We start from the raw sequence: 22,728 nt of genomic DNA, 5'->3' as shown, positions 1-22,728 counted from the left end.
ATTGTTCCCATGCCACTTACTGATTGTGATGATGTTGTCTATGTGTAGAAGATTGACATTCTCCAGTTTTACTGTGTGCAGGTGACTACCAAGGCTCAACTCCATCAACTGGAAGCAAAGTGTCTACAGTCACTGCAAACCAATGTTTTTCTACCTGATGTCTTGGATCAATACATTCATGCAGTTCTAACCTACAGGGATCAACCTAGTTTATCCTCAGACATGGTGACTAATAAAGAAATTAGCATCACATTAAATGTATTATCATCCTATAATATAATCAGTGACACAGTATGATTTTAAGATAGTAATGAAAAGTTCAAGGGAAAGATAACAAGGGATAAAAATAATCTTGTGTGTAAATCTCAAAATTGGGTATAAATTCTGGAGAGGTTACTGTTTGCAACCAGGAAGCCTCTATGCATTGCCTGTACATGGGTATATGGATCTGGATACACAGACACACAGACACACACACACACCCCTAAGCATGGATATCCATGGAATATTCTAGAGAATATACAAGTAGTATAATAACAAGCAGAATGAATTCCAATATTAATGTCCAAAAAAGTACAAAAACTGCAATGACTAGTACCTGAGCAAAGGTCTACATGTTTCTAGGCATATCAAATAATATGCTAAATGTGTATATATTTAAAATGCAACCAAGAAGATACCAGTTCTTATACAGTGAGAGATTATTAAATATCTCATTATAAATCATTGCTTATTTCACAAGTTAAATGAGTAACTACTAATTTTATTAATAATCAGTACAGAAGAAGAACAAACAAAATGCAAAGTTAGTAGATGGAAGGAAACAAAGATCAGAACAGAAATAAATAAAACAGAGACAAAAAATAGAACAATACTAACAGAACAAACAAGATCAAACTAAGAGCTGGTTCCTTGAAAAGATTACACAAATTCAATAAACTTTTAGCCAAACTCATCAAGAAAAAAAGAGTCGGTCCAAATGAGTAAAATCAGAAATAAAGAGAAGTTACAATCAACACCACAGAAATACAAAGGATCATTAAGAGATTACTACAAATGATTACATGCCAATAATTTAAACATCCTAAAAGAAAAAGATTAATTCCTAGGAACATTCCATCTTCCAACACAGATTAATTCTAGACCAAAGATTTAAACATGAGTTTACATCTGTCTTACTTAAATACTCCGAAAAAAATTTAAGAAGAGGGAACACTTCTAAATTCATCCCACAAGGCCAGCATCACCCTCATACCAAAACCAAAGACATAACCAAAAAAAAAAAAAAAAAAAAGGAAAAAGGAAAAAAGAAAAATCACAGGATAATACCACTGATGAACATAAATACAAAAGTCCTCAACAAAATTTTGGCAAAGTGAACTCAACAATACATTCAAAGGATGATACACCATGATCAAGTAGAATTTATCCCAGGGATGCAGGGATAGTTCAATATCTGCAAATCAATCAATGTGATACACCATATTAACAACTGAAGAATAAAAATCATAGTATCATTATCAATAGATGTAGAAAAACCTTTTGACAAAATTCAGTATCCATTTATGACAAAAAACTCTCAACAAAGTGGGTATAGAGGGAATATTCCTCAACAGAAAAAAGGTCATACATGACAAACCCACAGCCTACATCATACTCAACAATGAAAATTGAAAGAATTTCCTCTAAGATCAGAAACAAGACAAGGATGCTCACTATTGCCACTTTATTCAACACAGTATTGAAGTCTTGGTCAAAGTATCAGACAAGAAAAAAAAGACATCCAAATTGAAAAGGAAGAAGTAAAACAGTCACTGTTTACAGATGAAAACATACTATTTATAAAAAATTCTAAAACATCACCAAAACCTATTAGAACTAGTAAAGAATTCAGTAAAGCTGCAGTATACAAAATTAACATATAGAAATCTTGTATTTCTATACACTCATAACAAGCTATCAGAAACAGAAACAGAAATCAACCTTACTTACAATTTCATCAAAAAGAATAAAATACTTAGGAATAAATCTAACCAAGAAGGTGAAAGACCTGTCATCCAAACACATTGATGAAAGAAACTGAAAATGACACAAACAAATAAAAAAATACATTGGGCTCATAAATTGAAAGAATTAATAGTGATAAAATGGCCATACTATTGAAGGCACTATACAGATTCAATGAAATCCCTATCAAATTACCAATGACATTTTCCACAGAACTGGAACAAAAAATGTTAAAATTTGTATAGCAACACAAAAGATCCCAAATAGCTAAAGCAATCCTGAGAAAGAAGAACAAAGCTGGATGCATCACACTCCCTGATTTCATACTTTACTATAAAGCTACAGTCATCAAAACAGCATGGTATTTGCACAAAAACAGACACATAGATCTGTGGAACAGAATACAGAGCCAGAAATAAATCCACATTTATATGGTCAATTAATCTACAACAAAGGATGCAAGAATGCACAATGTGGGAAAGATAGCCTCTTCAATAAATAGTGTTACAAAAACAGGACAGTGATATGCAAAATAATCAAACTGGACTGCTTTCTCACATCATATACTAAAATAAACTCAAAATGGATTAAAGACTTAAATGTAAGATCTGAAACCATAAAACTCCTAGGGAAAAAACATAAGCAGTGCACTCTTTGGCTTCATTGCTGGGAGGCGGAACACCGGCAAAGTCAGCTGACATCCCCTATTAACAGACTGAAATGGAAAAAATGATCATCTCAATAGATGTGCACAAATATTTGACCAAATATTTCATCCATAGCTGAAAAATAGTATCAGCAAATTAGGTATAGCAGAGTATATCCTCAGTCTGTTGAGGAGTATCTAGAAAAACCCACAGCTAACAGAAGAATTAACTGTGTAAGATTTAATGCTTGACTCCTGAGATCAGGAATTAGGCAAAGATGTCTGCATTTACTATTTCTAGCCAAAAATGATGTTGACTTCAATGTAATGCATTAAGGTGATAAAACTGCTTTATAATTTGAAATCTTATAAAAAATCAAGAAAGTTTGTCATCTGCAATTATTAACTTCCCTTCATATGTGTTTATACTGTAAACAAAGGATCTCTATCAGCATTAATTATCATATAGTTCCAGAAAGTATATAAAATGAATAGTAATCAGAATATATTCCAATATGTGTATGAAAAACAAACCACCTATCACACTTTGTGAATGATAACTGAAGACACTCTTCTTACAACTAATAAAAGTAATAGTGATAACGTTATTATAACAGTTGTAGTAATGATAATTAAAAAAAACCTTAAAATTTGCTAAATAATGATTACCTGGCAGATATTAATTTCTGACTTTTAATCATGTATTCATACGTTTGACATCCACAACAAATCTATACCAAATAAACAGTTAATAATTTTAAAGTCTTGATTTTTCATGGGGATTGAGGAAATGTATAGAATATAAATGTGGAACCTGAAAAGCCACAGAAATGCAAAAGTCATCATTGTACTACAGTAACAAATTCTGTATCTATTAAATACCATTTAAATATATGACATAGAATTCCTATTTGCAGACTACATACTTAACTGTCAAGAAGTAAATTCATTCAGAAATTCTAAAATTTCTTTTGCTTATACCTAAAGCTCTTTAGGTAGTAGTGCTTCAGGTAGACCCCATGAGAAATCTATTAAGAAGGATACAAAGTCCTCCAAAACCGAGATTCTAGAGCTCAGCCTCAGAACAAAAGGAACTCTTGCAAAGCAAGAATTGAGGATGCCAAGAAAGGCACAGCCCAAAAAGGAAGGTGTTGTTTTGCCTTTTGTTATTATAATTCAAAGCATTTACCAGTGGGATTATGTAAGATGATTTTTAAAAATTCATTTCAGAAATTCTGTAAGTTTTCTCATCTAAATAGTTCATCTGAAATGTTATGAAGAAGTAAGGTGGTGACGCAAAAGGAAATTAAAGATTGCTTAAAGAAATGGAAAGATATCCCATGCTTTTGGATTTGAAGAATTAATATTGTGAAAATGGCCATACTACCCATAGCAATCTACAGATTTAATGCAATCCCCATCAAATTAACGAGGGTATTCTTCACAGACCTAGAACAAATAATCTTAAAATTTATATGGGATCACTGAAGACCCAGAGTTGTCAAAGCACTACTGAAGAAAAAGAATGAAGTTGGAGGCATACCCCTCCCAGACTTCAGACAATACTTCAAAGCTACAGTAATCAAAACAGTGTGGTATTGGCACAAAAACAGATATATGGATCAATGGAACAGAACCAGAGAGCTCAGAAATAAACCCGCAGACTTATGGTCAATTAATCTTTGACAAAGGAGGCAAGAATATACAATGAAGTAAAGACAGTCTCTTCAGCAAGTGGTGTTGGGAAAACTGGACAGCTGCACATAAATCACTGGTTAGAACATCCCCTCATACCATACACAAAAATAAACTCAAAATGGCTTAAAGACTTAAACATAAGACAAGACACTATTAACCTCTTACAAGAAAACATAGGCAAAACATTTTCTGACATAAATTTAGCAATGTTCTTCTATGACAGTCTACCCAGGCAACAGAAATAAAAGCAAAAATAAACAAATGGGGCCTAATTAAACTTTTAAGTTTTTGCACAGCAAATGAAACCACAAGCAAAACATAAAGACAACCTACAGAATGGGAAAATATGTGTAAATGATGAGACTGACAAGGACTTAATTTCCAGAATATACAAACAGCTCATATAACTTAATAACAACAACAACAACAAAATACAACCCAATCCAAAAGTGGGCAGAAGACCTAAACAAGCAATTCTCCAATGAAGACATACAAATGGCCAATAGGCACATGAAAAAAATGCTCAGTTCCGCTAATTATCAGAGAAATGCAAATCAAAACTATAATGAGGTATCACCTCACACCAGTCAGAATGGCCATCATTCAAAAGTCCACAAACCATAAATGCTGGAGAGGCTGTGGAGAAAAGTGAACCCTCCCACACTGTTGGTGGGAATGTAGTTTGGTGCAGCCGTTATGGAAAATAGTATGGAGATTCCTCAAAAACTAAAAATAGACTTATCATATGACCCAGTAATCCCACTCCTGGGCATATGTCCAGAGGAATCTCTAATTTAAAAAGATACATGCATCCCAATGTTCACAGCAGAACTATTTACAATAGCCAAGACATGGAAACAACCTAAATGTGCATCAACAGAGAACTGGATAAAGAAGTTGTAGTATATTTATATAATGGAATACTACTCAGCCATAAAAAGAATAATGCCATTTGCAGCAACATGGATGGACCTGGAGATTGTCATTCTAGTGAAGTAAGCCAGTGGGAAGGAAACATATCATATGATATCACTCATATGGGAAATCTAAAAAAAAAAAAAGAAAAGAAAAGAAAGAAAAGAAAAAAGGACACTGTGAACTCATCTACAAAACAGAAACAGACTCACAGACATAGAACACAAACATGGTTACCAGGGTGGAAAGAGGGTAGGAAGGGATAAATCGGAAGTTTAAGATTTGCAGATACTAACTACTATAAATAAAATCAATGAACAACAAGTTTCTTCTGTACAGCACAGGGAACTATATTCAGTATCTTGGAGTAACCTATAATGAGAAAGAATATGAAAACAAACACATGTATGCATATGTATGTCAAACGTTATGCTGTACAACAGAAATTGAGACATCGTAAACTGACTATACAATAAATAAATTATTCTTAAAAATGAGTATGTACCTTGTCCAGACTCAAAAATCAGTATTTATGATGAAAATTAAAAGATACTCTGAATTTTAAAAATAGACAATTGATACCTATAACTTTATCTTATCCCTTCCAGACACGTATTTAAAGGCAGCATGGTTTTCCAAAAGCACAGAAAATCTAGATAGTCTTTTTATCTATCTATGGTCAGCAAGATCTTATTAGGCAGGGAACTTCATACAGATTTGTGGATTGTTTCATTAAATACTCATAGACACTTGTTATGTAAAATTATTAAGCATTTTTGTAACAGGGTTGTTTCCTGTTTGAAAAAAGTGATATATTTAAAACACATTTGTGATCTAAAATGCTGACAAAGACATACAGGTGTTTATTGTCACAACCATTTGTACACTCATCAACTCAAATGCATTAGTAAGAGTGATGTCCTCTTCAGAAATTACTTACCAACACACATGTGTTAGTCTTTGAAAACTTCTTATCAGTGAAGATTAACTCCCACTCTTCTACCTCCCATGTTTAGTGCTTCATATCTCTGGTTTGTCCGTGGTCCAGGGGGCTGGCTGGTAAGGCCCTCTGTATCACCTGGAAGTGAAGTAGTGCACTTGCTGACAATCAACGGTTTGTTGCTGCCTGTAAAACACTGAGTTAAGAGCTGCATGCAGTGTCAGCTTCATGGAACTCATCCATATTAACCTCAGAAAACGAGAAAAACAAGGACCAACTCCTTTCACCTCCACCTGTCCCTATGTCCTTGACCCAATGAAAAGTGATTACTAAACATGATCTTATTTTTTACCAAAGTAATAGTACTAATCCATTTTCTAGTCCCCCTCCTCCTCCTACCACTACTACTATGAATATTATTACAAAGAAGAGAGGGAGTGGCTCTATGTCCCACCTGGTGACTTAGCTGACATGCAATGTCCATGACGCTTTTAGGTAAATTATCTCATTTGACCCTCACATCAAACTTGCAACTCTGAACCTTTCACTACCTCACTGACATAGGTTAATTGTGAGGATTGATGAGGTAACATGGGTAGATACTTCTGGAACCTGCAAATCAACAGAGAAACAAAGCAATTATAACTATGCAACATTCCATATCTAAAATAAATTATGACATAGTAATTTCATATTCACAATCTACCTATCAAAAAGAAAAACTTACCTACTGTCCAAAGACGAACTATATTTCTTTTCCAGTTCTATTAATGACAATTCATTGTCACTATTAAATTGCTATTCTTTAAAGCAAAAGGCCTCTAGTTATTGGTTCCTCAGTTGGAGGACTACAAAACCTTAAAGGTACTGGCAGTGAAGCTCTATCAATCTATTATGTGAATATGGTCTTCTCAGAATTGAACAGACCCTTGCAAATCATTGATTATGATGTAGAATGGGGCTGTATTTACTAAAATCAATTCTCAAAATATAGACTATCTTTCTCCACCCAGATATATGTAAAATGTTACAATCGGTAGATAAAGCTAGAATTGAAGGGATTATTTAACTGGGGATTTAACTGCATTAGTTATGAGCAAGTCCCATTTTGTTCATTTCTCTCAAATTTACTCATCATTGCTTGTCCATAATTAACACTCTTTGCACTATTCCTAAAAGAATTTTGGTAAAGTTTTTCTAATGTCTACCTCATAATGTAAATGTAAAATATTAATGAAGAGTTCTGCAGAGAGGAGAAATGTGTGGAATCTTCCACATGAGACCCTAAATGATATTATTAATGGTTACAATAATCAAAACAAAGAAATCACGGCTTATAAAGTCAAAGAGAGAGTCTTAGAAAAAAACTGGTAACTGATACAACGTGTCAAATGAAGTAGGTGACTGGACAACTCAGGAGGAGCTGACAGTTCAGCCAAACTCAGGACTTGAGGGGCTAGTTCTAAGAAGAGACATGACCCTTGATGGTTTAGCAACTCTGCTGATGTGGGATACGGATTTATTGAGTACTGCAACTCATTACACAGAGGGGGAGGTTATTATCTTGCTAGAATTGTCTGAAAAACAAGAGAACTATTTGATAGCTAAGGAAATGAGTCAAGATGGAAAGATACAAAAATCAATTATTGTTCCTTTTTTTCCAGCAATAAGTATAAAGCAAAATAAGGAAAATGAGAACATATTCAAGAGAAAAATAATATATCATAAATTGTTAGGAGGAACAAATTTCCATATGTGTAAACCATACAAAATTATTTAGTTTCCTTTAGTAAACACAACATAAATTTGTTCGGCTAAGAAAAGTATTTTTCTTAATTTAAGAGACCAAGAAGTTAACAGTAGTTAAGAAAGAAGTATAGAATTAAAGAAGAGCCCAGGTTCAAAGGTGCTCTGCACGGATGGCATTTGCTTCCACTAATGACCAATTTCAAGTCTATTTTCCATATAATTATCAGAGTCATCTTTTTTAAACATTAGTCAGAACATGCTAGTCCTTGGCTCAAAATCCTTCAGTACTTCACACCCTCTCACCACTTAGGATAAAATCCAAGCAAAAGCCTTGCCTCAGAAGAGGCCTTTCTGTGATCTTCCCAGCCCCCTAAACTGTCTTTTTCACCCTATCACTTACCAAGCTCCCTCCCTGAGCATGCTCCCCTCCCCTGTGCCTCCAAGGTTCTGCCTCCGGATTAGCCACAGGGCTTTGCTCCCTCACTGCCTCCAAGTCTCTGCTAAAATGCCACCTCACCACGGGGGCCTTCCGTGACCCCTCCCCATCTCTCTCAACACCCTGACACTGCTTTTTCCTTCCCAATACTTACTTTTTGGGTTGTCATTGGTTTGCTTATTATCTGCCCTTGGTACTAGAATAAAAGCATAATCGGCTGTTTTCTTCACTTCCGTGTCTATGATAACTAAAACAGGGCCTGGTAGACAGTAGACACTTAAAAATATTTGTTGATTAAACCAACAAAAGGTAACAATGTCCTACCATTACAGGGTGTTAAATGACAGCTCACGAGATTTAATAATTCCAGTGAGGTTGGATAAATTGGATTTTTATTATAGATTATGAATCTATAAATCCGTATTTTATCCCATACACCAAAATTCACTCAAGTGAGTTCAAAAGTTGAGCTTTAAAATATAATTGCATCAGAAGTTACTGATTAAAACTCTTGTCAATGATATATTATTAGCAAGACAACATTATTGCAGAATAATGTAACATAATCCTATTTATGTAGGAAAAAATGGACAATAGATATAGAAACATAACTAGATACAGAGGAAGAGTGATGCATGTACATGTATGGGGAGCAATGTATTTGCTTCAGCTAGGGAGAAGTTGTGGAAATGTTCCTGAGTGTTCACCTTGTTTAAGTCAGAAGTGGTAGAATTCAGGAACAGGAATAGGAGTGAGACAGCAACTTTTTTCCTGGATGTGTTTTGCATCTTACACTTGATAAGCAAATATAAATTTATAATTTGTAGGGAAAAAAAACAAGAAAAAGTTGGAAGCAAACTAATGCAACTAATTACATTACCTTAAACACACCTCTCTCTCCAAGCTTCCAGATTCCCCATTTCTTAATGCACACTCTAATTAGCAATTACAGCAATTACCACTTAGGGAATGCGGATGGAGATGTCAGACAGAGTGCCGAGTGTTTGATATGGGTTATTTTATTAAATCCTTACACCCCCCCCAACAAACACTGTCATATATAAACTTTATATATCTCCTATCACACAGATTTGAAATGAGGAACAAAAAAGGTACAATATGTGAAAATAATCTTGTCAACTTCAATACAATACATAAACTTTCAGGCTAATTATCATAACATTTGATTTTTTATGTAACAGTAAACATCTATATATATAGATCTTTCCTAGTTAAAGCCTACATTCCTTTTTGGCAGGAAATAACCTTTATGCTTACTAGCTGAGTTCAACCTCAAATGTTAAATTGCTATTCTTTTTACCTAAAGATGCTTAGTGAATTTGTGTTTCGTGTGGCAACCAGAGCAATCCTTATCTGCAGCATCAAAGCCCCATGAATAGTTCCCCTGAAGGTCCAGGTCCTCCGTCTCTGCAGAGGACCTACAGGGTATCCTAGTCCAGAAAGCAAGCACTCTGCCTGGCTTTGCCAGCACACCACTCTGCAGTTCTTACCAATATTAAGAGACACCATTTGGTTTGGCTTGGTTTTAATTTTGCTGTATATCAGACTCTGAAACGGTACTACCAGCAAGCCACAAATACCAAGAGAATAAACTGCAAAGTTTAGAAAGTCGTCAGACAAAACACACACACACACATACACACAAACGTTTAAGAATTAATAGTGACTTCTCTACATAGCAAAGATAATTAGAAGAAACAACGTGATAACAGAACCAAACATTAGGGTAAGGAAAAAACGTGTAACATGAATTCTTTGGTTAGAATCTTAACAAGGACTGTTGAGGACCCATTTAAACACAACTAGAACAATTTTACAAAGGTTCTAAAAGGTGGATTAATTGATACATACACCTGAATCTGGATGGAGAGAGTCAATATTGTAAATAATCAAGTTTTCTCCAATTAATTCATGATTTACAGTTATTGCACTAAAAATCTCAACATGATTTGAGAGGGAGATGGAGTAAGTGAAAAAGTTTAACTATGGAGCACTTAAAGTGTTTTTTGAAATCATAAAAATAAAAGAGCAAGAAGAGATGTCATGTGAAATGGCACTGTAAACTACAATCAAGAATAGAGTGAAGTGGTTAAGGGCTCAAGAGTTTAGAGTTCAGGGGAAGAAAATGGAGGTTTCAGATGATAATGGACAAGTTATATATTTGGAGGGGAAAAGTAGACCAAGATTCTCACTCTGCTTCAAACAATGACATCCTACATAAGCTAAAACTTGAACTCAAGTAAAGAATAAAATGACTTCTATAAAAACAACCTCAAAACATGCCTAGTGTATATTTGATAGTATAGATCTGACTGGAAAATTGTGCAGAAGCACCGGGCTATGAATACTGAGTACGCAACAGAGGGGGGTTGATGGAGGGAAGCTGGAAGTATTAATTTCCTTCCATATATCTTTGCATGTCTTATACTTAGGATAAACTAGGGCTACATAAATATTTTCAAATATTGGCGAATATTTTAATGCAAGTTAACTTGGCACACACCAAGCTTAGTTTACTTAGAACGAAGGAAGGGAAAGAGGAAACGGGTAAAGGAAAGATAGAAGAGAGAAGGGAGGAGAGAGAAAGGGGAGAAGGGGAGGGAAGGAGAGGAAAGGAAGGAAAGAAAAGAAGGAAGGAAGAGGAGAGGACAGGGGAGAAGGGAAGAGGGAAGGAAAGAGGAGAGAAGAGAGAAGGGAGAGGAAAGACGGAAAGGAAAAGAAGGAGAAAAGGAGGGAATGGAAAGGGAGGCAAAGGGAAGGGGAGGAAAGGAGGGAGAAGAGGAGGAACAAGGAAGGGAAGGAGAGAGAAGAGGATAAGGGAAAGGAGAGAGGGAGGGAGGAGGCAGGCAAGAGGAAAGAGCAGGAGTGGAGGAAGGGAGACTGTCTGGAAAGGATGGGAGAGGGGAGAAGGGAGGGGAAGGGAGGAGGGAACTGGAGAAGAGACTGGAGAGGAGGTAAGGGGAGGAAGAGAAGAGGTGAGGAAGGAAAGGAAAAGAGAAGAGGGGAGGGAAAGGAGGAGAGGGGAGCGAGGGGCGGGAAGGGAAGGGAGGTTAGAGAAGAGAGAAAGGAGAGGAGCGGAGGAGAGAGGATGGAGGAAGAGGGAGGAGGAGGAGTTAGGAGAGGAGGAGAGGGGTCTGGAGGGGACACAGAGAAATAACCATAGTATCAGGCATCATTCAACGTCTGCTGCACTATCAGACTTTGCACTAAGTGCTCCAACGAGCATGATCTCACGCTGCTTACTGTGTACATCTGCGTACTGTGTACACCGGCGTTGAGTAAACGTCACACATGTAACAAGTCTATTATTACCTCTAACTTTAATTTTCATTGTGAGGACAGAGTGAGCCATCAGATGTGAAAATGGTTCTGTGAACTGGAAACTGGCATAAAAAAATGACAGAAGATTATAGTGTTGTTTCTGGGTCTAAGTAAACACTTTACTTCCACGTTTTCTTACTGAGAACCTCCCAGCCAGGCTGTGAGCATCAGAGATAAGCCCCTTACAGGCTGTTTCACCCCTAGGGTTTAAAGACAGTTCCTTTTACCAACAGGTCCCTAGTGTACTGGGGTCTCAAGCTGCTCCCCCGAGGACCCGGGGAACCTGCGGCAGGGCCCCTCCCAGTGCCGATCCCCTGGGGAAAGGAGGTCCCTGTCTTGTCAACTGCGGGGCTGCGAACCCAGGTCCAGAGCGGGGGCAGTGCTGGGGGCAGGGGGACCACCAGCACAGCTGCTGCCTGACTTACTGGCGTGGCCACGTCCAGCCCCTCTTGTTTGTGAAGGAACAACTTTTCTCCAGGTTGAAGTCCCATGATGCATCCCACAGAAAGGATAAAATCACCTCCCTAAAAGCTCAAGAACATCAGGTGAAACCCTGAGAACTCAGAAGATGGTCCAGCACGGTGGGCCGGCAGGAGAGGACTCAGCATCAGAGTGTGGAAGGCAGCCCTTCACGACAGGAAGCAAGGCTGTAAAACCCCAGTCAGAGAGCAGCCCGGGCTTGTCCAGGACAAGCACGAAGACACCCTGGAACGTGCTCGAGGGCTTGAAGAGGGAAGGCAGGTGGCCGGCCTGGCTTGGGTCCAGGCGGCCGTGTCCACGGCTCTGCACTGGAATTCTCCTGTTGGAGGCAGGACCTTGCAAACAATTACTGCGCCAAATACTACTACACCCCACCTGCAGCAGTCATGGGTGAGAGAATTCATGAAACGGCCCCCAAGAGCAGAGGAAAGAGGGCCACTTGCCGCAGTGGCCTGTGCTGTCTGTAAGTGACGGTGTTTAAACCGCCGTCAGGGAGGTGTGGGCGCTGACAGACGGCGGATCAGAATCAGCGCGCAGACACCAGGCATACATATCGGATATTGCGGGTGAGGCTCCCGGGGGAGGGGCAAGTTAAGCCCCACATCTCACCAAAATTCTCAAAAACAAACGTTTTCTGAGAAGTCTGAAAAGATTCAGCACAGGATCAGGAGTCGGACTTCACACCATGAAGCACAGAAACGTCCTGCACGGGGTCCTCTGCGATCACAGCAAGTTGTAGCGCAGTGTGCAGACCAGGACCCGGGTGGGGGCGGAATCAGGCCTCCCCGTCGGTCCCCGCTCCCAGGTTCCCAGCCGCTGTGGGCAGGACAGCCCGAGCTGCCCAGCGGGCAAGGCCCGGCTGGAGCAGCACCTCCCACGGGGTGGAGGGGGCGGCTCTGGAGGACCCCTGGGGTCAAGGAGACCCCCGCACTTCTGCTCCTGCATCTTTGCAGCATTTCGGCCGTTAGGATGAGCAAGTGACACTTAGGTAAGTAAAACATCAGTGAAAATGCACAGCAAAATAAACGTGGAGGCACTTGTGTGTTCTTCTCCAGTCCCTCAACTTCTCTGGATCTCAGATTCTCCCACCTGAAAATCAGGTAACACGTGCTCTTTGAACAACAACAAAGTACGGAGACTCTATATAAATAAAGCTGTACAGCGTTGCTGAGGGATTTAGCGAAGCCTTGAATCACTGGGTGTCTCCCCATTTCCGGATGGCAGGATCGTGCCTGGAAGACGCTGGCTTTTACTTGCTTTGCCTTAGAGACGTTCTACCTCTGCGCTGCCCAAGATGGCAGCCACCAGCCACGGGAGGCTTTTAAGCACTGGAGATGGAACTACATTCTATTTGGTTTGAAATAAATTCAAACTTAGTCACCTGTTGTCAACTTTGGGGAATTCATTCACAAAATGAAAGTAAAGAGCAATGAGAAATGGACTTATGTAACTACCACATTAAAACCGTATGGTTTTGGATCAAGTGTTGACAGAACTGAAAAACAGTATTAAGAGTAAACACTGTTGAGAAAATTATACAGTCGTGGAAAAAATTAAACTATTAAATCAGCACTTTCCGATTTACACTCAAAACATTTATACAGGTTAGAACGTTGAATTTTAAAATGTAATACAAGATACAGCTATTGATCTGGAAGGGCTTTGATGGCGTATTTTAAGTAAGAACAAATTAGAAACATTAAAGCACATAGCACTATCCCTGATTCTAAATCAAAATAATTCTTTAAGATGACCTGTGCTCTGCTCTAGACAGTCGAGGCCTATAGGCAGGGTCTGAGTGGAAGCGCGGTCAGCGCTCGCTCGGTCGGGCAGATTTGGAGAGGGTGTTAGGGGGGTGGGCGCACCTATGCACGTATGTAAGTGACTCTGTCTGCTTATCTGACCTGCTTTCACAGCCGCTGCCTTCAGCGTGGGCTGAGGGGAGCTGAGGCTCCGGAGATCCTCGACCACTTCTTCCATCTCCGCACTCTTTCTCTAGGTTCTGAACCCACATAACTCCTCTAAGCAAAACAATTTAATTCTAAAATTGCAGGAAAATGAATGTCTTTTATTTCCTATCCGTAACATCTCCAACTTTAACTTTTCACATATTCAGGGAGAAAATGGTGTCTGCTACAGAGACAGGGACAGGCAGTGCCAGTGAGGGTTTACTGAGTGCTTTCTCCATGTCAAGAACTGGGTCCTGACTTTCTGAGGATTCTGCCCTGGAATGTGCACCACAGCCCAGGCAGCAGATGCCATCGTGACACCCCCTCCCGGGAGGAGCGGTCTCCCAACTCAGAGGTGAACCTACTTGAAACTTGGTTCAACTGAAAATCAACATTACCAAGACAGGATTCCAACCCTACTGCTTTGCTGTGGAAAGTCACTCACTTCTGGCCTGTGAGAGTCTAAAACCTGTGGTCTGAGTCTCTGTAGGCAGAGCTGGTGTTCACTGTGACCAAATGCTTCCCCCGGGGCACTTGGGGTTGCCTTTGGGGAGGGAGCACCCAAATCAGAGATGCTGCCTGACTTCTCCTGGGTGGCCACGTCTCGCACTGACTTGTCCTATGTGGTCATGTATGAGAGGATGCGGTGGCGTTCCTGAAGTCTTTTCTATTATTAAGTGCACAGTATTCACTTGATTGTAATAGTGCCATGCAAACTCCTAAAGGATATTATCTACTTAGAAATCCCAGGATAATAAACTGAAAACTATAAAAACTAAGACAGCAGAATCAAGTAGGTAGAAGCAACTTATATATAATATATATTAGTATGTAATAATATATAATAATACACACAGTTTACACATGTGTACATTATATATGTAAATTATATATAGTTACATATATATATGTAAAGTCATCCATGAAAGGAAAAAAGCCAAATTCACAGGAATAATCACATCAAGAATCGTTCTAAACCTGTAAGGAAAAACCACAGACATTTCTAAGTCACAAGAAAGGAGAGCTGAATGAACAGATTTCTACTCCTGTTACTGTGGAAGGAGGTCACTGAGAGGATCTGACTGCTGGTTGGAGAGCTGGCCCCGGGCATTCTGAGGCGCCCTGCCCTTCCCCTGCCCTTGGAATGTACACTCTGCCCACCGTTCCCACAGTGGGAGCTGTTTTCAAGGGAGCAGCTTTGAGAGAGGAAGGTGTTACTGAGACCATCTGGACTGAATACAGGACTGAACCCCATTAAGGCCTCTGTACAAACTTTCAGTGTTCTGCTGGGCAGGGGCAGGCAGGTCTGCCATCTGGCGGCCCCCCAAGACAAGCCTTGTATGTAAGTTCCCTGGCTTATTAAACCTGCCACCTACCAGTCTGAAGTGGGCAGCCTCTTTTTGGTACAAACTGGTACAAGGGCCAGTTTCAGATTTCACCCAGAGGATGATCTCCAGAGGTTTGGAACCAACAGTTACTGAAAGGGAACGTCTGATATTTGCAATGAGTTTTTTCCCCCTAAATTCAGTGTACATTTTACAGTAACTGCACTGAAAAAAAAAACCTCATGCACAAATTTCCTCAGATTTGACAAACTTCTGGTGTTCAGTTCATCCAGAAACATACATGGCTACATACATATCCTGATAAAATCTCCAGGGGTGAGACTAATGAAGGCTGTTTCCCACACCAGGCACTCGCGGGCATTTTAAAGTTGGAATAATTGGCCCAGGGTGGGGAGGATGGGTTCAAAGCACTGACAGGTTGGTGGAACCACATTAATGAAAGAAATGCTGGAGAAATAGAAAGACACAGTGATAAAGTGTGCAAAGGGCCACTATATGCCATGCAACTGAACGGGAGCAGAATATGCCACCCCAAAGAATGCCACCTTGGTATACTGATTATTTTGAATTACAGTTACTCCAGAAGCAAGCCAGTGCAAGGACACTCTGACCCTCCTTTGTCCACTTGAAAGCAAGAAATAAACTTCCCGTGTGAAAGGTATCTTCCCTGTATTCGGAGGGTAGAAGGCATCCTTTTGGCCAGAAGTAGGGCATTTCAGGCCAAGAAGGCTGTATCATCAAAACAGAGAATTTAGGACCAAGAAGGCTGTACAAAGCTTGTTACTTCCTCGCTAATTTACTACCCCAAGCCCAAACTTTTGTCTTGTGGATTCCTCACAAATTTATTCTTTCTTTGTCTAAAAGGTATAAAAGCTGCCTACTCTAATTTATTCTTTCTTTGTCTAAAAGGTATAAAAGCTGCCTACTCTGGTCACTGAATCATATTTTATGGGGGTCCCCTATGTTCAAAATTAAATTTGTTTTTCTCCTGTTAATCTATCTTATGTCAACTTAATTATCAGACCAGCCAAAGAGCCTAGAAGGAAGGGAAAAGTTTCCAACCCCATACAACCAAATGATACAATCTGATGATTTTTAAACTTTTAGAACCGCTAAACCATTAAAATTTTGACAGGAGTGTTTTAAGCAAAAGTTGCAACAAACCTCGATGAGGTGGAGGTGAGTGGGTAGAGTGATCCCTGCTTCCTGGAGGATCGCAATATTGTCCAGGAACTTCTGCCTCGTAATCATCAAGGAGTGATGTATCATCCTGGCTCTGTGTCTAGTATGGGATCCCAAATGTATCTGTGATCTTTGGCTTTCTGAATATGACACTTTGGGGAGGAGATGCATGGTTTGCGTACAAGGAACCCCAGCTTACATAGTCCATCAAATGATTCTACTCCCTAGAGCCAAGGAGGTATTCCTCTTCCCACTGGAGTATACCTGAAGGGAGAAGTACACTGTATGAAACCGACATCTATACGATGACATGTGGCCACTACCTTGAGAAGCATTTTTTGTTTCTCATAAAAGTAACGACTTTTTCAATTAAAAATATCACTCCAATGCCAGGTGATTGATCATACCTGGACTTCCTCAGTTAATTGTCATGGTGGGGGTCATCCCTTGATGTAGATGCAACGGTTACTTCTAGTCCCGTGAATTATAGCAAGGATCAAGTGAGGAAGCCGCGAGTCAGCACACACAGTTGACAGCGGTTTCCACTTTAATGCCGTGTCTCACAAAACACATTCAATGATGGTATCTAGACTTCCTATTTGGAAACTCCAGAAGTGTCGGGATGAGTGCTATGAATAAACCTGGTAACTAGCTGGTTTAAACCCTGTGGTTACATTGCCAAACCATCTACCATGGTGTTCCTAGGAGTTGGGCTGCCAGACAGCCACCAAGGCAAACCTGGGCCAGATAGCAACTAAATCATATCAAACTGTGTACCTTAAGGTCCAGATGCCACAGCAGAGCTCAATAACCCAGGTCAGTGTTCAAGGAGGAAAGGTCCCCAAAGCAAGGGGCTGCTTGTTCTACCTGACAATGTCTAGTACTAACGATTACAGTGTGTTCTAATGTTGCACTACATCAGAAGTATAGATGGCATTATCCGTCTTAGTCCCTGAAGATACAGCAGTGAACAGAAAAAAGTTTAATATTTACAAAAACCCAGAACATGTCTGGCACAAAGAAAATGTTAAATAAGTATCTATTAAGTGTAATAAATATAAAATTGATGTAGAAAATCAGTTATTTTATTTATAGACCAGAAAAAATCCTTCAGAAAATATAGTGTGGAAAAAAGATTATTTCTGACAGTAATAAAATATAAAATGCCTAAAATAAGCTCTTCAATGATATTTGTTCAGGAATGGTATTTTAACAATCTAAAATTTACTGTAAAATGTCAGAAAAGACTTAAGTGTATCTTTATTTCAGGAATTTTCTTAAATGGGAAAACAAAAACTGGAAAGATGTTGATTGCTCTTAAATTAATTAGTTTCAAGGTAATGTGTTCAGAAATCACAAAGGTACCTCTCTGAGGAATATGACAAGGAGATGTTAAATCCTTCTGCAAGACAAGTAGCTAAGGTAAAAAAGATGAATAATGAAGGAATACATTTTAAGAGTTCCAAATGGAATTATATTCAATTTTCATTAACTCATTGTGATATTGGCCCAGAGCTTAGGCAATGAAGCAGGAATAATTAAGGTGAGTAATAGAGGTATTTTGGGAACAAGAGCATGCGGGAGCCTCTCTTCACACAGACCCCAAATGCATTCAAAATGAATTAAATAATTACATTTCAAAATATGTAACCACAATCATCTATTGACCTAAAACTTTTTTCATGACCTACTATTAAACTAGACCAGGAAGTTGAAGAGGAATCCACATATAATGGTCTCTTTGCTGTTACAGCCAATGACATCAAACCTCCTTTCAGCCCTGCAGATGTCTGCACATTCACTTATGTGTCAGTATTTTGCTTGAACAAGAAGTGTATGGAAAGATATGTGCCTGGTATTAAAACTGCTCACTTCAGGTGAGTAGGAATGGAAGTAGGGTGGGTTAGGAGATTATTATATTTTCCTTATGCATCTTTGCATGGTTTTTACCATCTGCAGTTAGCATATGCTAAACTCCATAAAGATTTTTTTTTTAATGATAATGTTGGCCACTCAAACAAGGCATGAACCTCTCCAAGCCTCAATTTCTTGAATCTGCAAAAAGGAGATCCTACCTGCTTTTACAAGTAATGGCACGAAATGCCAAGTGGATGTTCATGAGGCAGACACTGTCCCCAGTGCCATTCTGTCATTCACTCTGACAGCAATCTTATGAAGATATAGTGTCATTACTTCAGGAAGGCCATATAGCACAATGGTGCAGCATAGACTTTAAAGCCAAGTGGCCAGGGCCCAAATTTTCACTCCACCACTCATTAACTGAGTGACATTAAGCAAGATGCCTGAAGTCTCTATGCCTTAGCTTCTTGGTGGTGAAGCAAATACAGTAATAGTACCTACATCTCATAGCACTGTTGTGAGGATTAAGTAGATTGATATATGCAAACCACTGGGAACACTGCAAGGCATGTGATCTGGGTCATGAAAGGCTTATTATGGAACTATCTCAAGGACTTGCTGTGATGAACAAATGAGGCAATGTGTTTAAATTTTTTTTATAAATTGTAAACATATTACTGCTGATATATTTCCTGAGTAAGATACAGCATGTTACCTTGGTTTTAATGGTTTACTGCATCAACAATCAAATACCAAGTCAAAACTTAATAACTTTCTCAAAAGTTACATCTCATTTTCTGAATCTTTTTTTCACTAGTGGAACGTTTATTCTAGAGGGAAGAGTGGAACTGAAATGAATGTGAATTATAAACATTTTATTAAAAATTTGTAATCTCTCTCTGTAATAACCCCAATAGAGAAAATTCACTTGAACAGCCTGAACAAGGAGAATTTATCATTTTGGTCTGATATTTGAAGTTTTTCAGTCACCAAAAGGAGAAGTGACTGGCCTGGGTCAGACAGAATCTTACCCTGCAGGTACGTGTTTCTCAGTGTCCCTTACTTGGATCCTTTCTCACTCTATCACATGCACCTGGTGTAGAAGGGGACGCCCATGCCCCATGCCACAAATGATCTTTTCCTGGATCACCAATGTCTATTTGCAGCATGACATCTGAAAGCCAGCTGAGCCAAATATACACCTCATCTCTTCAAGAAAAATAATGCCAACAATTTACAGAGTCTACAGAAAACCAAGGACCTTTCTACGTGCTTTGTTTGCTATCTCCTTCAGTCTACACCATACTATTTTATCATCCACTTCTCACAGATGTGGCAGTTAAGGCTAAAAAGGTACTGGCACCCTCCTAAGTCGTAGAACCAGATTCTGAGCCCATTTCTCCCTGACTGCAAAATGTGCACACTTAACACTCACTGCACAGTTTTACAACCGCCAGTTTCTCCTCTCCCTGTCCATCACCAATGACGTCAGAGTAACTGAGTCTAACCACCTTTTCCTTTCCTGGTCCACAAATCCCTTGATATCTCCACAATTATCTGACTTCTTCCTTTTGTGTAAGTGTCCCTTAGATACCATTACACAGAATTCACTGAAGTCTCACTTCTTTGGTAAATGTACTATCTCAACCCAGATCTGTGTCCTTAGCTCTAGGTTCTCTGCATTCCTTTCTTCACACTTCTCCTAGACAACATCTTTGCACTCAGCCTCAGCTCAGCCCCAGGCTTTAAGTAGTGTATATGCACTGGTCATCAATGTCAATATATAAAATGCATCAATTGTGAAACTGCTCCTTTTCTAGTGCTTACCATATATCTTAATGGAATGTTCACCTTCCCCATAACTGGAGCTCAAACTTGCATTCATTCTGGATCCTTCCCAGTTTCATCAGTTATCCCAGTCCTACCTGCCCAGCAACTCTTGTATTCATTCTCACCTCTCTTTCCACCCCCACTGCCTCTTTCAACATAAAAACCAGAGTGTCCTAATAGTTCTCCCTGTCTTCACCCTTTCTCCAGTCCTGTCCACACACTGCTGCCAATTTAAGTCTTTCTTAATCAAATACATTCATTAATTTACTTTTGGACCTCATTTTCTCAGAGGGTGAGCAAGAATTAGTAATTTTAAAAAAAGATAACTGAAGAACATACTAACCAATCTCCCAATGTGGCTCATGTATTTTATTTGAGGAGTAAAACTCTAAGGTGCAGAAGACAAGATAATTATGCAAAATAACAACAGTGATAACAGCCAACATTTATAGAGTATGTATTCTGTAACAGATATTGTATTATCACTTTATCACAGTAACCTTTAAAAGTGGGCACAATGATGATCCCCATTTTACAGATGAACAAATGGAGGCTCAGAGGTAAGATAATCCACATTTAAGAAAGGGAGGCTCAGAGGTAAGACAATCTAATTTAAATCTAGATCACTTTGTTTGATTCCAGGGCCTAAGGCTTACCCACATGCTACATTGATTTTCTGTTGAAGTGCTATGGTTAAGAAGTACAGAGGTCACACAGCTTGATGGCTGTACACTCAACTGGGGAGGTCAAGACGAGGTCACAATGCTGTGATCTTGATGGGTAATTGCCCAGGTTTACAGCAGCCACTACCAGCTGAAAGCAGATGAACACACAAGTGAGTCACAAGGGATGGAAACAAGACATTTTTCAAATGACATTGACCTGAGCAAACCCTCTGCTCACTTCCTTTCCAAAGGCACCTTTCTAAAGTGTGCTGGTGAGACAGGAAATGGATTAGGAGATTCTCAAGCCAAAGCCCACCAGGATTCTCTGTAACAAACAGCCTTTCCTTCAGATCAGATCAGCCTTCAGTTTCACATAGGCTTTCCATATGCTAGAACTCTGTAGGTTGGAAATGCACTCTACACCAGCATCTGGTCTTGTTGAGTACTGTTCTATTTAATTCAAATGGAACTGAATGTACAGTCCAGGACATTGGGGGTAAATGAGAGAAGCTGTCAGGGAACGTGTTAATCATCATGTTTAAGAAAAAACTGCAATGTGGTTATGGAATTTAAATATCAACAACAGAGAGAAGAATCTCAAGACTTGATGGAAGTGATGAAGAAATCATGAATTTGAAAAGACAGAGTCTGTTCATTTTACTACAGTATACAATGAGTACCAACTATATGCTAGGTATTTTGGAGCCAGACTTTTCCACATATTATCTCACATAATCCCCTCCACAATCCCTGTAAGGCTATATGCTTTAGATGAGGTAACACAGAGAAGATAATCAAAAGGCTCAGTGTGAGCCACCCAAGCGAGGAAGCTGGGATTCAAACTAATCAGGTCTGGCAACCAAATCTGAAATCCTTCCTTTGCACATCAGCTGTTTGGGTGACATGTTTATCTGCTTTGTGAAAAGAAAGTGATTCTGACTTTATGAATATTACCTCCCCCCTCTCCTTTTGTATGTTTTGGCTATAGTGGCATGTTGTTTATAAGTGGAGAACTGACTTTACTTTCAGACACAATCACTGGGCTTTCAAAAGAGAGTCAGATCCCCACTGGACTGTAGGCAGTCTTTAAACAACTTTCTCAAGTTAAATAAAGTATGACAGATGGCAACAAACTGTGAGCAGAATATAGTAATGATGTAAATTTAAAAATTTAAAAATGATGTTTGTTTCACAAAATGAAAACCAGTCTTAAAGGTTACTCTTTTTAAATTCACATAAAAGCAGATGATAGGGACAATATCCAAAATTATCTCAATGGGCTGATGATAGAAGAGTAAATTTAGCAAGGTGGAAGCTAATGTAGGTAAATGTGAACCCAGGATCTGAACCAAAATGAAATAAAACAAGCAAAAACACTGCCTAAGTACTGGATCAAAGAGCTCTGACTAACCAATAACTTTTAAAAATGGGTTTATGATTTTCTGTAAGCTCAGCATGAATCCACAGTGTGACGAAGTTGCTGAGTAGTGATTATGATTTCCCATTACATCAGAAGAAACACACTATAACAGAACGTAGTCCCTATTCTGAGGACCAGGCTTTACCCTAATGTTCTGATTTAGTGTTAATTCCACATTTTGAGATAATGTTCACTTGCTAGATTACATCCAGAGGTGAATGGTCAAGATAGTAAAGAGTCTGGAAGCTTTGGCAATGGAAGAA

The 22,728-nt window shown here is 39.1% G+C and overlaps 1 long non-coding RNA gene across 1 annotated transcript in view; it reads right to left on the bottom strand.

Annotated features, from left to right (window-relative positions):
• Positions 1–20,745: 20,745 nt before the first annotated feature.
• The window catches only part of LOC106730770, a 35,424-nt gene continuing 33,441 nt past the window's right edge, over positions 20,746–22,728 (bottom strand). Inside the window, exon 4 of the long non-coding RNA XR_001367235.2 lies at positions 20,746–21,193. This is a non-coding gene — a long non-coding RNA (uncharacterized LOC106730770). The remainder of the gene's footprint in view (positions 21,194–22,728) is intronic.

This window comes from Camelus ferus, chromosome X (genome assembly GCF_009834535.1).
Source record: "Camelus ferus isolate YT-003-E chromosome X, BCGSAC_Cfer_1.0, whole genome shotgun sequence".
NCBI lineage: Eukaryota > Metazoa > Chordata > Mammalia > Artiodactyla > Camelidae > Camelus > Camelus ferus.
Note: the sequence above shows the minus strand (reverse complement) of the source record. Positions and strands in the feature narration are given on the sequence as shown.